General features: G+C 42.9%; 1 protein-coding gene and 1 long non-coding RNA gene across 2 annotated transcripts in view; one reads left to right on the forward strand and one right to left on the reverse strand.

The window, feature by feature from the left end:
• Window positions 1-14,221, forward strand: part of CFAP299 (cilia and flagella associated protein 299) — a 311,988-nt gene that overhangs the window by 243,303 nt on the left and 54,464 nt on the right. The window lies entirely within an intron of this gene.
• Window positions 10,025-11,278, reverse strand: LOC140707798 (uncharacterized). Its single transcript, XR_012087979.2, has 2 exons — window positions 11,226-11,278; window positions 10,025-10,817 (listed from the first exon to the last, which is right to left on the reverse strand). It is a non-coding gene; the product is annotated as an uncharacterized LOC140707798 (long non-coding RNA).

Genomic DNA, 14,221 nt, shown 5'->3' on the forward strand with positions numbered 1-14,221 from the left:
TCTGAGCCATGGGCTATGGAGTGCTTTATGCCTCCACATGCACTTTACAGATGTAGTGCTCCCTCGAACTCGCCTCCGTCATCATAATGTTTGGAGCCTTGATAAAACCTGCTGTTAACCCATTCAGGTTTGAGACTCACATGAGTCGCTGGGGGGTGGAAGAGTTTCCAGCCAATCTTCCTACACCCCTCTCAGTTGTCACAGATGGTCACACTCCTTTACTGTCAACAGATGAGTTCTTTGGTCAGCGTTGTTATTTGTTTTTGGTCGCCGTGTAGCCACGTACTCCTCTGCCATGAGGGCTTATCACCACTTATGGAGTTTGGTTCTGCCCACCCTGCAGGTAGCTCATGTGCACGCTTACAGTTCAGGCCTTCCGCATCACTGGGAGGCACTGTTGCAGGTGCATCACAAACACACTGCTGCTCGATACGCCTGAAAACCAGTGTCTAAGCAACTGACAGGTTAGGGCCTGCCATTTGTTGGTGTATGGCTTTTTAGCCAGAAAAAGATTGTTATTCTTGATAACCTGTTCAGGATCTAGAAGGTGACACATTCATTGTGCTGTAACATCTGCAAGAGCCTGAAGATGTTCCCATCAGCCTATGGCGTTCCGGGAACGTTAAACGCCTCAACCCCAAAGTTACCAGCCGCCACCCCTAGACATGTGGGGAGGCAGTGCCTTGACCGGCAGAACTGCTGGTAGGACTGCAAACTGAGCAGGCTCTTTACTTCTCTGTTGTTAACCAGTCAGTCCGTTTGACTTCTTTCTATCGTAGCTACCAGCTTTGCCACTATCTTCGATGTACATTGAACCCATTAGGATCGACCTCAACATGGAAAAGATTTTTGTTCTTTTTCTCTACCATATAACACTTTGGCAGGAAAAGATGCTTTCCAAATTCCAATCCATCTCGTGTCAAGGCCCATTATGATCGAGCACGACCGGTCCTGGCTTCGAATCTGCCAATTCTGGACATAAGCTCGGATCTCATTCCTTGAACTAATCTCCCTCCAATATGATGCGATCCATTATCATCCTCTGTCACCTTCAGTGTGCTTCTTTTCATTCGCGCAGCTCACTTCTCAGTTCACCGCATCCCGTCTATTGGGAATGGAGGAACCGCCTTTTCCAGACCCAGCCATCACTTAGCTGAGCACTTACACTAACCATGCTGAAGCTAATAAAGGATGCTTGCACCAAGCCACTTCCTATTAAAGATCTAGGAAGAATGTATTACAGGTACAAGGTACGAGGAAATGACATAGAAATTTTGGGATGACTCCAGTCCCATTTCTATCATCGTAGAACAAATTTATCCAAAACGAGAAATGATTTCCCTGAACCCTACTAATAAGAATACAGAAACATTGATGTCTTTGGCAGGGAGACTTATTCCCTTCATTCACTTCTGCTCCATGTGGCCAACTATCAATCACAATAGGCGCCTACCTGGAGCAATTTTGGTCTCAAATTCTACCTCTCTTGAAATCCATTAAAACAGAGCTTAGAAATTCTTGCTCTGAGACCACGACTCTAGCAAAGCAACACAGGATTGCTGCTTGACATGCAAAGGGCTTCAACTACTGTCACATCCTTAGTATCTATAGAAGGCTCACCTAGTCACGAACCACTGGCTCATCAAGGACACATAGGACAGAATTGAATGTCTTCCATTACATGGTACCAGTCTCTTCAGTCTTAGACCGGTGACACTAGAAATATTATTATTATTTACACAGAATAGGAAAACAGCTAAATTATATATGGGCCGACAGCCCTTTCATCCCTCTTTCAGTTCTACCCATAGTCCTTTCAACCATGTCTGGAGTTTCAGCCTCCCAGACATTTCGGTTCATACAAGAATGTCACCACATCTCTCAAGGTTACGTTATATAATTGTCTTTGTTCCCCTTTGAGTAACGTTAGACTCACTCTTTTTGTCTATATCCTCCAGGAAGAGACCTCTGCCTCCTGGGCAAACATGTCATAATCCAAGTTCCTACATCTGGCTTATGCATGGCTTCTACTTCTGTGCTATTATATACATAGAAAGGACGGAGGCATCCGTCCCATCCTTGGTCTCAGAAATCTTTTCATGTGTATTCTACCGCAAGTTTCAGATTCCAGCCTCAACACTATTATCTAATCAGTAATTCCTAAGGTTTCACTGCCATTCAATTTTTCAACATTTGCAAGGTCTTTCAGATGGTACAGGATATCAGTTTGATAATAACGTTCCCCTGCGAGATATGGACATCTACCTGTACTGGTACTATAGCGTATGTTTTTCTTAAAAAAAAAAAAATAATAATAATAATAATTATTACTAGCAATCATCTCCCCAAATTCATGGCCTCCACGGCTTCAGTGCTAAAGCAATCCAGACTCAGCCTCCAACCACTCCAATAGTGGTATCTTTTCCTTTTGACCAACTGCAGGATCCCTAATCCAAGTAACTGCAAGTTCGGTTCTATCACCATTGGAAAGTATCGACCTTCAATGTATTCACTGGGGTCCGTACGCCGACTACAGGTTTTATTGCTCCTGTGCAGGTGCGGACGGAAACACTGTTGGGGACATATTCATATGGCAGTGGACAGGGAATTTGCCATAACTCTTCCCTCCGATACATTTCATTCTACGGAGAATCTTCCATCACCATCATTCCTAATCAAATGCGATCCAAATACCTCCTTGAGGTACTTGGTCCTAGTTCGCCTGTCTCAGATCGATATAGACAGACACATGTCAGTTCCCTCTGGTTCCTCACCTCCTAACTTCCATGAACTAGGCAACCTGGGAAATACTCCCACTTTGGCATCAGTGCTCGATCGAGCTCAAAAACCATGAACTCGATGTCGATGTGTAAATAAATAAATCTTTATTAAATATACTGAAACAAAGAACTACCTTACCAACTTTCTTAGAAACTGTTGCCTACTTGGCTTTCTGTTTATGCTTTAAAATGTTATAATCTGCTATTGTTGCACATTGGGATCTGACAGTGTGGGATCTGACGTGTAATCTCCTATTGTTGGTAGGTAGGACTTTTGTCTCACTCTAGGGTCAAACATCTTTTCACAGGACTCAGTACCATCCGTCCTCCATGTAAACACATTGTTCCTCAATGGTCTATAGATTTCTAAATTCACTCATGTGCCCGCCATTCGAGCCCATTTTCTCTTCAAATGCCAAATTACTTACTTTGAACAGCCTTCCTAGTGGCTGTCATATCTGCCAAGGGAACGCGCGAAATAGCTGGATTGTGATTTGATCCACCTGTTATTCAATTTTCCTGATAAAGTGACTTCCTACTTTAATGTCTCATTCCTGACGTATTCGATTAATTTTCATGTTTATCTATGCTTCATCTTACCATCATTCTTCAGATCACCATCATCTCCTTTAAAGCACATGCTCCACAATATTTATGTAAGATGCTCACCAGCATTTTCTCTGGACACTACCAGAGCTTCTAAACAGATGACAGGCTCTTTTGATGCTTTCATTCTTTTCATTTCAAAAGTCTAGTTTCTTCCTATCCATCTCTAGATCGATGGTCCAGGCTGTATCTATGGCTTGCCAGCAGTCAGACGAGTCACCGTCTAATTAGCTTTAGCCTCACTCCACGGAGTGCTGTCTACCTCGGCTGCATTCAGAGTACAATCGAGACTCTCGACATCTACCGTGCACCAATATGATCCATGCCATCTACCTTTGCAGAGCAATACTGGCTACACGTAGGTACATGCAATACCACTAGATTTGGCAGAAATGTGATGCCATCCTTCCTACCGTGACGTCCCACCTGCCAATAAGTAAGCTTGCCAGTCACCCATATGTGTGTATTCACAGAGGCCACGAAGAAGAAAGAAAGGTTACTTACCTGTAACCATGGTTCTTCGAGTGGACCTCTGTGAATTCACACTACCCACCCATCCTCCCCTCTGTCGTCACGGGTATCTTATTGTTGTATAACTCTCATGCCCGGCGGACAAATTGCAGGAACTGAGGGGAATCTTGGGTGGGAGGAGCTTGTGCCTCATGGGGGATCACACCATAAAATTGTTACTTTTAGCTCTAGAATGCTCCGAGAATGTCAGCGCAGGCGCAGACTAAACCCATATGTGTGAATTCACAGAGGTCCACTCGAAGAACCATGGTTACAGGTAAGTAACCTTTCTATCTTTACCCACTCTGCTTCTAGCCTCTCTCATCCTTCTGGCCCTGCTGTCTGTCCCAGTTGCTGTGCTGCCTCAGACAACCTGTTTGTCGAACCCAGTGAGACGCTTGATGTAGAGTTTGCTGCATCAGTTTCCCAGTTTGCCGTGGAATCAAGCGTATCTTTTGGAATCATGATTGAAAGGCATCACAATAGAGGGTTTAACCGCAAGTTTTGGAAACTTCTCCCAGCGTAATTACCCTCACTATTAGCTATTGCTGATTAACACATCCAGCTATCAGATTTTGTCCTGCTCTTTGTTTGCTTGATTAAGACAGTCATGTTCTGTCAGCTGCCATCGCTTGCCTAGACAGTGCAGTCACAGGCTGTAAAGTATATTTTGCCTTACTCTTCTGTAAGCTAATTAGTTTGAACTCCTTTAAACTTTCAATCAGATCCCTCTCAAAGAATCCAGGCACCATGACACTTAATTGCTATTACAACAGCTACCGACCACAGCATTTCATACAGGAGCACTTGACTCATTCCAGAACAGAACAGAAGCTATGAGAAATGTTCCAGGATCATGCTTGATTTGCTCTTAGAATGACACTTTTGGGTCAAGATTAGCAATATAGTTATGTCAAATATACACAGCCTTTTTCCTAGGTTTGTAATGTGACGTTGAATCCCGTTTTTGTTGTTGTTGTTGTTGTTGCCTAAGGTTCACAGAAAGAAGGCCATGACAAGACTGGGACTATTTGATAGAAGGGCTGGCACTACTTGAGAGCACCTGAGACATTGACAAAGTTATAGTATTCTTAAACAATGCAAGGTGAATTTATAGCAGAACAGAGCCTATTCACTCGGCCACTGTAGAGGTGAAAGGCCTTCAAAATTGGAGGAAAGCAGACGAAGACAAATTTTAAAATGGCAGTTCAGAGTCATTTGGGGTTAGAAAGTTGACTGGGGTGTTTTATTTCTCCTCCTAGCAATTTATTGATATCTGCTTTCTCTTTTCTTTATTCTGGATGCTGCTAATAATTGCTTTTTGTGCTCTTTGTAAATGAAAGAAGTCAGAACAGTGGCCAGACAGGCATTTCTTTTGCTTTAAATAATGACTCCTGCATACATCATATCACTGTTGTCTCCGATACCCAGGTGATGGTTTGCTTATAGAAATGTCAGGTGGTCTTTGCCTGTGATGTTCCAGTTGTTTTTGCTCAGCCTGGCATATGGAGGGAGGCGTGTTTGTGTAATTTGGCTTGATTGATGTTGTTACAGTAGCAGCACATGTAGTTTTTATTTATTTATTTTTATTTGCAATATGATTGGCAAAGATCAAATTGACTTAGCATTGAACTCTTCAGTCCTGCTGATCTTGCGCTGGCCAAACCATCTATACATTAGCCGTTGTCATCATCAGGAGTAGGTTGCCTGCAACTGAAGACTTAATTTTTCAGTTTCGAGATGCATGCAGTTTCATCTCATTGCTTGTGAGCTGTTCACACCTCCAAATTGAAAATGGAAGTCTTTCATCAGTTGTAGTTTATTGTTGATAACATCATCATTCCCGTTACATACACGCTGCAGAACTTTGGCCTCTGTTTCTGTTATTCTACTGCATTGTACATTGGATCCACACACACACCCAAAGCTGTCAAAGTAATCTCACAAGTTTTTAAATGGGATTAGTGTAGAAATGAGATTCCCAGGGGTGTGTGGTTGGTTTCTGTGGGAGCAAAACCGAACACAGTGGGACAACATAGAACAGGCTAGACTGCTCTCATCCAGCCAGGTGCTTATGTTCTGAAGTGGGCATATTCTGTCAATGAAGGGAAATGATCATAGGTTTATAATGGGAAAATAGCTTCTGAATTCGAATCACTGATAAGAATTCCAAGGAGGGGTCTTCTTTCTATGATACATTAGAGATTAATCTATAGTATTTTCTCATTATCTGGAGGACATGGCCCACCACCATAGTCAACAAGCCGCTCATAGATAGAGTATATAAAGCATATAAAAGTATATTTCACATTTCAACACAAAACATCTACTCTGTGCTGTCATGTAGGCTTATATATACTCTGCCTGATATGCTCACATCTCTTGTCTATAACCATGAATATCTTTTCGGGCATTAGCAGGGCACTCCTTTTGCTTACTGGGTGCTAGGTGAAGGTAAAGGTTCCCCTTGACATTTAGTCCAGTTGTGTCCGACTCTAGGGGGCGGTGTTCATCCCCATCTCCAAGCTGTAGAACCAGTGTTTGTCCAAAGACCGTTTCCGTGGTCACGTGGCCAGCGTGACTTGACACGGAATGCCGTTACCTTCTCACCGAGGTGCTACCTATTTATCTACTGTACTTGTATTTTTACAAGCTTTCGAACCACTAGGTTGGCAGGAGCTGAGACAAGCAACGGGGGCTTACTCTGTCACGTGGATTCGATCTTACGATGGCTGGTCTTCTGACCTTGCAGCACAGAGGCTTCTGCGGCTTAGCCCGCCGAGCAACCACGTTCCTGGGTGCTTAGTCAGCAGCAAACTCTAAACAGGTAAGGCTAAAATCAGAACAAACACATCCAGGTGAGAGGCAGGGCTTATCTGAGGCTTGGGTGAAAGCTGAGTTCCAAAGAGGACTCTGAGGTGAGGCAAGTCACCATGAAGCTCCCCTTGGCTGTTCATAGGAACACGTTATTCCGACTGGTAGGAGCCAATTTTAAGACTATGGTTTTACAATCCTGCCTTAACAAGGACTACCCTATGAGGTCAGCTGACAGCTACTGTAGCCCAGATGGCTCCTCTGCACTGCACGGCTTACCTACACTTATGGTGGAGTCAGAGTGCCAGCGGAACAAGAAATAAAGCATCTGATCCTGCCTACCGGCTTCCCCAACATCCCTTGCACCTACAGAGGATAATTAAAAAGAAGAAAGAGAACCAGTTGACATCAATATTACTCATTGCACCACTCTCAGATTTCCATATCATCTCATCAATTATCTGCATAAGTAGATGCTGAGTGAGAAAGTGGCTCAAGTAATATGGATGCAATAAGAGAAAATGCTACTCACACATAGCCCTTCTTCAAAGGAGCTTAGGGTTATGAACTCCATTTTTATCATTACAATAACCCCAGGTATATAGGGTAAGAGCACTGTGTTCCCTCTTTAAGGTTTCTGCCAGTTTCCCACCTCCTCCATTAGTGTATGGGAGAGATATCTTTTGGGGAAATCTTAAGGAAAGAAGTGGGAGCCCAGGGCACCGGACCAAGAGGTGGTCCCTTGATGTTCCTCTACAGTAGTCTGTGAATTATCATGCTCCAGGTACTACTTCTTAAGAACTACAAGCTTCACAAGACTTCAGAGGTAAGACATAGCTACATTTCTGTAGTAGAGAGAGTAGAGTTCTGGAAGAGGGAATCTAAGTACAAATTGTCAGTGAGCTTTGAATGTAGCTGCCGTCTCTCAGACTAACATAAGTCCTGGGGTTATTGTAATGATAAAAATTGAGTTCATCACCCTAAGCTCCTTTGAAGAAGGGCTATGTGTGAGTAGCATGAATATTATGACCATCCATCAGCATCCACTTTTGCGACTCTTTGCCAAGGATGGGTAGCGACAGTTAAATCACCTGCATCAGTGTATCCTCAACCTACAAGTGCATACCCTGTGATCATAGTATCAAAGGCTACCAAATCCCTAAACCAAGGATGGGCAAACCCTAGAGGTCCAGAATTCAATTCTCCTCTTCCTCCACCCGGTCCACAAAATTGGGAGGACGAGGTGAAGTGAATCACCATTTCTGGAAGTTATTTAGCTAAGATGGCTGGGGAAGCGGCTGTACCCATTTGGCATTTTGCTGTTTCTCTTCCTGGTGTGAAAGGGAGACATTCCCAAGACTGGCAAGCCGTGGTCCCTAAGTCTTACACAAAGGTGAACTTCTTACATTTCAGATTGCAATGCAACAGTCATCCTAGTTTCTCCCACTCATATGAGCCTCGCATCTTTATCTCGAGACTTATCTGGTAACTCATAGCCACGGTGGTGGAGGATCACGAATCCTCAATGAACTCAGCCAGCTGAAACATTAGTAAAGGTGACAGATGAAGCCCTTCCTCTCGGAGCTCTCGCCCTGTCGCCACAAAAGCAGACAGCACAGATCTAATCTGATTAGTCTCATCCACAGCATTGCAGGGTATTTCCTCACCCTGGGAGAGGCTCACGCCAGCCAGCAAGAATGGCAGAACCAGGCAAATGATCTGCCAGCTAGAATGTGCATGCTTTCGACATTGTGCAGACACTACAGAGAAGGAAGATTATTGCTGGCACTTCGTAGTTATAAACCATTTAGAGTATAACTTTTTTAAAAAGACATCTGTGGGACTGGATACTATCTTGTCCTGTATCCGTCAGTTTCTTCTCTGCTAGTGATTAATCAAGTAGGATGATAATCTTCTGATAATTGGATGGAGGGCAGAGTTCTGATGATTAAGCGTCTAATCATGATAGAGCTGATTGCCTTTATTTGCTTATTTAAACATTTCCACCCACAAGAACTCACTGTAGTCTATGTCTATCTTTCAAAAATGAAAACAGAAGTGGTCAGAAGTCCAGTTCTAGTTTTGTGGAATGCATTTTAAGAGGTTGGGGGCAAAACTTGTTTTAAAAGCAAATTGCTGCTAGGGGTTCTTTGAGCAGCAGATGTTCACTTTTCTACCACTTATGTTGGTTGGTTGGTTGAATGTCTAAAGAGGACTCTGAAGTCACATGCAGCCCAAGGACTGCATGATTCCTAGGCCTGGTGTAAAGGGTGCTGCTACTCCACCCCTGTACCATTACAGCAAAAGTTGTCAGAAAAGAACGAGGAACTTCATGGTGTATGTAATGCACATGCTGGTGTGAATCCAGTACAGGCTGTGACACAGCGCGCCACTACAGTGCTGTCACTGGAACAGTTCCACTGCTCTTGCCAGCTATGGCAGATATAGCAAGACACTCTTAAAGTGTTCTCCTTGCCTTCTTTAATAGGAGTGGACCCCAATGTACCTGTTATGGTTGGAGTTGTATCAGTAGATTGCAGCCCACATTGACCTGAAGAACTCTGCTGACATCAGCGAGACCTTCAGGAATGCAAAATGGTGTTACAGAAACCAGTTTGGGTTTAGTCACTGTGCTCAGTCACTGCAGTATATTCATGCCCTGGCCACTCTTCCACCCGCTGATTCATGAAGTTTTGAAGGAGTAGAACAACTTGGTGTCTTTCAAAGCTGTGAAAAGATTAGTGTTTCATTGTCAAAGTTAGCACTTCCTCATTGTCTTGGGTTTCCCCATTCAGTGGAATTATATTTTTCATGAGCAGTTTGAGATTGTCGGAAGACATTAAGCCATATGTTAAAGGTGTCATCTGGGTCAAATTCTCTCTCCCAACAGAGAGAGAAAGATGCAGGCAATTACAAAGTTAATATGATAGTCATACTTTAAATCCTTTGGGCAATACTTGAGAGCCTTGTATTTGATCTATATAGCTCCTTAGACTTTCTTTTCCATTTTATTGCAGCCCTTTATCAAGGGACCATTATTTATGTGTTGCAATACTCATTTGGTTCTAGTTTGTTAAAGGAAAGGAATGTGTTAGCACAGAAGTTTGAACTGAAACATGGACCTGGAATCTGGGTTGTAATTTAATCCATCTCTCCTCGGCTGATTAGTGTAATCTGATGGGATACAACTGTAATTCAATTTGCTCAAAGAGAATAAAATGTTTCCTTTGAGTTATACACCCTTTTTCCTCTCTCACACACATGAAAAAAAAGCCTGCTGAAAGGTGAAAAATAGAATCTTCTTAAATGAAGAGTGGTCTCGTACATGCATGTTTTAATGATCATATCTCATCTCATGTTTACATAATAAGACATTAGTCACATTGTTAGTAGAGTTGCCCTAAAATCGGAATATAAATATATACAATGATATAAATTACAATACATTAAATAGTTTTAGCTATGAAAATCTGAGACTTTTGAAAATGTGACTTAATTCATCCTAAATACAATTTTGCTTTTGTGTCAGTATAAATTACTGACACAACAGCATGAAGACTGCTGAGTCTAATTAATGCTTTGCAATGATAATGCCATAATTTGCAACTAAAGTAATCAAGGCAGAAAACAAAGAATATACAGATGCATGAGATAACAACATAATCTGTGCAACCAGCTTGATCCTTGTTAGCAGTAGAACTGGGGACCCAATCCCACCAAAGCAGCAGTTATGTTGCAATGGTAGAATATGAATTGGTCAAAGAGAAAGCCAAGTTTCACTGCTATGTTCCTTAGTCCTCCTATCTCCTTACAGAAGGATCATAGCTTAGTGGTACAGTGTTTATTCTGATAATATATTTCAGTTGCAGATTAAGAGTTTGCCCACACTAGCAGATAGACATGATCCGTGGATTGTTGAGGACACCGTTTGGATTTGGAAAGAAGTCTGCACCCTCTTGTGTTTTTAATTAGACTGAGCCATCTTTTTGATTGAAGAGCTGCAGTGGACCTTTCTGTCCCAGCCATAGAGAATGCATTCTTTTTGGCATGCTCTGTTTAGCTGGGAGAAAGCACCCTCCAGCAGTCTCAGTATCGTGGCTGCAGATTCTGAGCAAGAGTGGGGATAGAAGAAGGAAGGGGGAGGGAGAAAACAGATCGTCAGGGAGAGAGAGAGAAAGGAACAATATTTTTAAAAAAGGACTTTGCTTTCCATGACATTCCGTAGAAGGCACTTAATTCGTAGCTGATCAGGCTACAAGGAGTTGTTTGTTGTGGGAATGTGAGGAGCATGCTGGATGGCACATCGCTTTGCCCAGCCATCTCAACAGACCAATCCACCCTGCACCCAAAACTTCTGGACTGAATTTTGCTAAAGGCTGAGAGCCCCTGTGGGGTTTAAGGAGAGCAGGCACTGCACATTTTTAAAGAAGTTCTGACTAGACTAATGCAGAAATGAACTCTCATCTTATTTATAAGTTAGGCAGATTGTTAGACAGTTAGCTCAATCAACATTACCATGCATTCTTTTTCGTCTTCAGTATTTATTTTTCTGAACATCTTTCCCAAATCTAAAAACAAAAGAAGAACGATTTGTTTATATCAGACCAAGTTGTTGTTGTTGTTGTTGTTGTTTAAAAAAGGAATGGACATTAGGGGGGAGATTATCTCTTAAAACGTGTAAGGGGTAAGACATTCAGAGAAATTGTGTCTGAGCAGGGGTAGGGAGAGAGATTTTCCTCCTAAATATGCACTGGTTCACAGACACAGCCTCGTTCTTCTCATTGATAGAGTCTTTCTGCCCCGTCTTTCTCTCACACTCCCTCTTCCTCCCTCTTCTTCTTTTATGCTGGGTTTTGAAAAAGGATCCCTTTTCCTCCCCTCCCACCTGATTAGTGCCCAGAGAATATGAATCTGGAATGAAACTCCAAGTTGCTCTAGTAACAAGTTTTGGAAATGAAACAGCAAAGCAGACATCCAAGCTGGCGGCCAAACCGGGCCAGGAATCCATTGTTTCTGTCCTGCGTCTGGATGATGCACCTGCGCCTATACATTACAACCACCAGTGAGGGTGTGTGTGTGGGGGGGGAGTCCCTGAATGCTGCTTCTCATTACATCCCTGGATCAAAATGTTCTTAGTAATGATGCAGTTAGAGGCCAGCTTTCTCTTCTGTACTGGTATGCCCTGACATTTGGGAGATGTTGATGCAAAGACACTTGTCTTGGAAGGATTCAGAAGCTAAGATAAATGTCTGCTTTTGTGGACATGCAACTGTAGATTCTTCAGCACCCAAAGGAGGACGACAATATTCCAGGACTAGAAGCAGGGCAGGGGAATCGAGGTTAGAAAAAATGGAAATTGCCAAGAGAAAGCCCTTGTCTGGCTTAGTTCTCTTGGAGCTGATGAGATTAGCTGGGGCTCTCATGACTGTGTGCTTTTCCTTTTGCATTCACAAAGCCGCAAGTAAAGGAAAGAACTTTCCTGATATGCAAACTGATCCCATGCAGGCATGTTAATACAGTGGGGTCTTGACTTGAGAACTTAATCCGTATTGGAAGGTGGTTCTCAAGTCAAAAAGTCTGTAAGTCAAGTCTCCATTGACCTACAGTGCATTGAAAACCGATTAATCCCGTAACAGGCCGTTTTTGTTCCATTTTGGTTTTTTTCTGGTCTGTAAGTCAATTCTCAGGCTGCAAGTCAAACCTAAATTTTGCGGCCAGAGAAGTCTGTAACTCAAAAAGTCTGTAAGTCAAGCCGTCTGTAAGTCAAGGGTCCACTGTACATCTTTTTTTGTCATATCCCCAACCTCTTCCATGATTTTCTTGATTGGCTCTGTTGTATGTCCAGATAGGTCATACACAAATCTGGACGCACCCTTAATTCAGCAGAAATCTGTGACTGGGTGGATTGTGCACCTGGTCACTCTCCTGGTTAACTCTTCATGGTTAACGTCAAGCATCTTTCCCTTGGCCATGACAATCCTTCAAACAGGGAGCATTTTCAAAAGATTGTAGGAATTGTAAAGCAGAACACACGACTGATGTAACCAGTTACGATAGCGGTATAATATCAAAGGTGAAATCTCCCTGAACTCCTTTTTCTAGAGCACATGATATGAAGGAGCTAGTCGCTCATGTTCTGTTTATGGGCTACCCAGGACTTTCAGCTGCTAGGAAGCAAGTTTACTACTTCATTGGGAGAACAAAGGCCAGACTAGATGGACATTCAGTGTCATCTAGCAGCTTGTTTTATTATGTTCATAACCTAGGAAGCAAGTTTACTACTTAATTGTAAATTAAGGCAGTATAAGTGTCCACATCTATAAAGAGTGTTCAGATATACCCCCTCACTTCTTCAATAAATTCATATCAGTACTTTTTCCAGCCATGTGTCTGCATGCCACATTATTTCCCTTCCTGACATTCCTGTTGGTCATCTGAGAAGGGAGTCCTATGGACATACAGCTGTTCCAGATCTTTTCAGTTAAGAAAGAGGACCTGTGGCCCAAGAACCCAAATCTCTGCCTTCTTTGGGCCAGTTGTACTGAGCACTGTGAGTCTATATAGTAAGACAGGAAAATGTTTGTGTGGAACATGCACGCACATGCACTATACAACTTCAAGACAAATATGCTCTCTTGGGCAAAACCAAAAGATTTTTCATGTATTCATTTTAAATCTGGAAATCACTAGGCCTAGTCTAATGTTTTAGCACAAATGAGTAGTGGGGAAAAGGGCAGATTTAGTAGACTTACAGTCAAAATCCTAAACCATAGCTTGTATTTTCCAAGTGCCAACTTCAAATATGAGGTTTTAGCCAGAACAATCCTTGACATGGATTTCAGAAGTGAAATCAATTGAATTCAGTTGGGATTAGGTAAAGGTAAAGGTTCCCCCTGACATTTAGTCCAGTCATGTCCAACTCTAGGGGGCGGTACTCATCCCCGTTTCCAAGCCAGAGCCAGCAATTGTCTATAGACAGTTTCCGTGGTCACGTGGCCAGCGCGACTAGACACAGAACGCCATTACCTTCCCAGTGAGGTGGTACCTATTTATCTACTCACATGTGCATGTTTTCGAACTGCTAGGTTGGCAGGAGCTGGGACAAGCGACGGGAGTTCATTCCGCCGCGTGGATTCAATCTTACGACTGCACAGGTCTTCTGACCTTGCAGCACAGAGACTTCTGCAATTTAACCTGCAGCGCCACCATGTCCCATATTTATTTATTTATTTATTGGATTTCTATCCCGCTCATCTAGACCAAAGGTCTACTCTCATATAACGTAGAAACTGGCTTCCCAGTGTGATGTCGTGGAAAGAATGATGGATTACAACTCTGGAGAATAGGGTTCAAATCCCCACTTGGCCATGGAAGCTCACTGGGGGAGTGAAACTGATAAAACCACTCCTGAAGTACCTCACTTACCTTGAAAGCCCTATTAGAGTCACTGCAAGTCAGCTGTGACTTGACAGCAGGGAACAGACACCATGTAGGAGTTAGCTTCTAATGTG

The sequence above is a fragment of the Pogona vitticeps genome, chromosome 5 (assembly GCF_051106095.1).
Source record: "Pogona vitticeps strain Pit_001003342236 chromosome 5, PviZW2.1, whole genome shotgun sequence".
NCBI classification, from domain to species: domain Eukaryota; kingdom Metazoa; phylum Chordata; class Lepidosauria; order Squamata; family Agamidae; genus Pogona; species Pogona vitticeps.